The following is a 3,520-nucleotide window of genomic DNA, read 5'->3' on the forward strand; positions in this document are numbered from 1 at the left end:
CCTAGATTTTGAAACTGCTTGAATACAAATGTCACCTTAACTTATGGTTCAACACAAGAGATAATAGGAATCTTATTAGAGAACCAGTAGAGATTAGCAGTAGAAAACACACTCTGTAATTTTTGTAACTTAGGCAAGGTCCTTAGCCTTCTTTTTGTTCATTTATTTGTTTTTTAGAAAGAAGATTGCTGCCTACTTCATAGGGTTGTTATGAGGATTAAATGATAGCATTCTTAAAATACATAGAATACCATATGACACATACAAATGTGTTAAATAAAATTACCAACTGCCCAAAAGCAACAAAGTCTATTTGTTGCAAGACCATTTTCACTGTCATGTTTATTTTCTAATGTATTCTATTAAAATAAAAGAAAACAAGTAGATATCTGTGTGGACTTCATTTAAAACATTCAACTTTTGAGTGAAGCCATCTGTGGCATGGTCCTTGGAGACATGCAGTGGTGTTCTGTGTTGGCCATGGCTAATTACATGATTAGCAGGGGCACATCCTATGTCCCAGATGATGGACTCACAGCACAGCAGCTCTTCAACTGTGGGGATGTCCTCACCTACAATGATTTTCTCATTCTCCCTGAGTACATAGACTTCACTGCAGTCCAGGTGGATCTGACTTCAGTTCTGACTAAGAAGGTCACACTCAAGAGCCCACTCATTTCCTCCCACATCAATACAATCACAGAAGCAAGGATGGCCATTGCAGCAGTGCTCATAGGACATATTGGCTTCTTCCACCACAACTGTACACCTGAATTCCAAGCCAATGAAGTTTTCAAAGTGAAGAAATGTGAAGAAGATATTGAACAAGAAATGTGAACAAGTATGAGCAAGAAACAAAGAACAAATATGAACAATTCATCACAGACCTTGTGGTTCTCAGTCCCAAGGATCAAGTGCAGGATGTTTTTGAGGCTAAGGATCTACATGGATTCTGTGGCATTCCCATCACAGATACAGGCTGCATGGGGAGCCAATTTGTGGGCATCATATGGGATATTGATTTTCTCAAGGAAGAGGACCATGAACAGTTTCTGGAAGAGATCATGACAAAGAGGGAAGACTTGGTGGTACCCTCTTCAGGCATCACACTAAAAGAGGCCAATGAAATTTTGCAGCACAGAAAGAAGGGAAAGTCGTTAATTGTAAATAAAGATGATGAGCTTGTGGCTTTCACTGCCTAGACAGACCTGAAGAAGAACAGGGATTACCCACTGGCCTCCAAAAATGCCAAGAAGCAGGTACTATGTGGGGAAGCCATTGGCACACGTGAGAATGACAAATATAGGCTGGACTTGTTAGCCCAGTCTGGTGTGGATGTTGTGGTTTTAGACTCTTCCCAGGGCAACTCCATCTTCCAGATCAATATGATCAAGTACATCAAAGAAAAATGCCCCAGTCTCCAAGTACTTAGAGGCAATGTGGTCACTTCTGCTGAGGCCAAGAACCTCTTTGACACAGGTGTGGATGCCCTCCAGATGGGCATGGGAAATGGCTCATCTGTATTGCCTAGGAAGTGTTGGCCTGTGGGAGGCCCCAAGTGACAGCAGTGTACAAGGTATCAGAGTACACAAGGCACTTTGGGGTTCCTGTCATTGCTGATGGAGGAATTCAAAACATGGGCCACACTGCAAAGCTTTGGCCCTGGAGGCCTCTACAGTCATGATAAGCTCCCTGCTGGCTGCCACCACTAAAGCCCCAGGCAAATCCTTTTTTTGGGGGGGTTATCAGGGATTGAATTCAGGCCCTTATGCTTGTCAGGGAAGTGCTATTGCACTGAGCCATCTCCCTGTATCATCTTTTTGATGTGCTGCATCCTATTTGCTCATATCTTGTTGAGGATTTTTGCATCTATGTTCATTAAAATGAATTTTTAAAACTTATGTTCATTAAAAAGATTAGTTAATTATTGTCATTCTTAGTTGCATTTTATCCAGTTGTTTTCCGAAGAGGCAAAGTTGCTGGTGCTCACCGCTCTTTCATTTTCTGCAGCTATGATTCCACCTCCTTCTTGATTCCTGGAGATCTTCACCTCAGTGTCCCACTAAAGCATAAATTTCTCCTCTGCTGTCGTAACACTTCTCATTCATACAATAACTTGAAAGACAATTCTTCTACTCTGTTACCTTACCAGAAAGAACTTTACACTCTGTATTTTTTTATCTATTACACATACAGATGATCTACTTTCACATTAGAATTTCATGTGCCCTTTGCCAGCTGTTTGTATGCAATTTCTGCCCATTCAGCATTCCTGGAATTTGCAAAGTGTACTCAATTCTAAGCACGCACTCTGGAGTTCTTGGACTATATCATTATGCCACTGTGCATTATTGAATCAGTACAATTTCACAATGAAAAGTTCACTGAACAAGAAATTGAAATCTGAATTTTTAGGGACTTAAAGTCTAACATATCAAAACTTGATGAAAAATACCTGTTCCATGTTATGCCTAAGATGTTTGATATTCAGAGAGATAGTGAGGTTAAGCTTAACAGCCTAGGTTGTATGGTAATAACAATAAGCTTGTCTTTTGGAGGGTTAACAACCTAAGTTTGCAGACCAAAATTAGAAAAAGAGGAGGGTCCCAAGGAAAGTCAACATTTTGGTCCTAGCCTTCCAAGGTCAATTAAGATTCGACATACGATAACTTGTACTGTAACACCATGTAACTTGGTAGTGTCCCAAAGTTTCTGATCAAGGAGATTATGGGGCCAAAGAGGAAAGTGATTCATTCTGTAGAGTGTAGTGTGCCTAAAGGGAGTCACATGGAGAGAAAACATTCTCTCAGGCTTTCACAGAGAGTACATTGGCCAAGCAATGGCCGTGACTCATCCACATGGCTGACACTGACAAAGGTTCTACGATCTGAGGTATAGGATCTCAGGATAAATCCTGAGGGGATTTCACTGACCTTCTCAGACCCAAAAGCTACAACTCTTATTGCATAGGTCCTGCTTTACCTTGATCTTAACCATCCAGCAGAAAAGTATAAAAACGAAGTATAAGAAGTAAAGCCATGCTGTTATGTTGAGCTGTAGGGGACTCAGGTCAACAATTTCCGACATTGCCAGTGAAGCAGAAGACCCAATACTATTATGGACTACTAGACTCTTTTGGAATATTTTGCTGAGTTCACACACCTATAATATTTAAATGAAGGAACTAAACAAAAAAAGGATATACAGACGAATGTCCATTTTGTATCTGTGTATTCAAAATAGTTAAGATAGATATATAGTTACAATTTCTTAATTTAATGAATAGAGGGATTTATTCTGATAGTGTTTGTAAATAGAATATCATGTTTGCATCTTATACAAAAAATAAACACTAGGAAGACAGTATGCAATGTGTCAATTATTGAAACTGTCCTGCCAAATTGATTTGAAACTGTCTCATTGCTATTTGTTTCTCAATAAAATTATGGAAAAAATTTTTTAAAAAAGAAATCTGGACCCAGTCCCAGCCCAGGTCCGGTGAGTGTGCGGAGAGTTTCCT

At 39.7% G+C, this 3,520-nt stretch overlaps 1 pseudogene; it reads left to right on the plus strand.

The window, feature by feature from the left end:
• Positions 1–480: 480 nt before the first annotated feature.
• Positions 481–3,520, plus strand: part of LOC101576345 — an 11,447-nt pseudogene continuing 8,407 nt past the window's right edge.

Source organism: Octodon degus, unplaced genomic scaffold (genome assembly GCF_000260255.1).
Source record: "Octodon degus isolate 3935 unplaced genomic scaffold, OctDeg1.0 scaffold00272, whole genome shotgun sequence".
NCBI lineage: Eukaryota > Metazoa > Chordata > Mammalia > Rodentia > Octodontidae > Octodon > Octodon degus.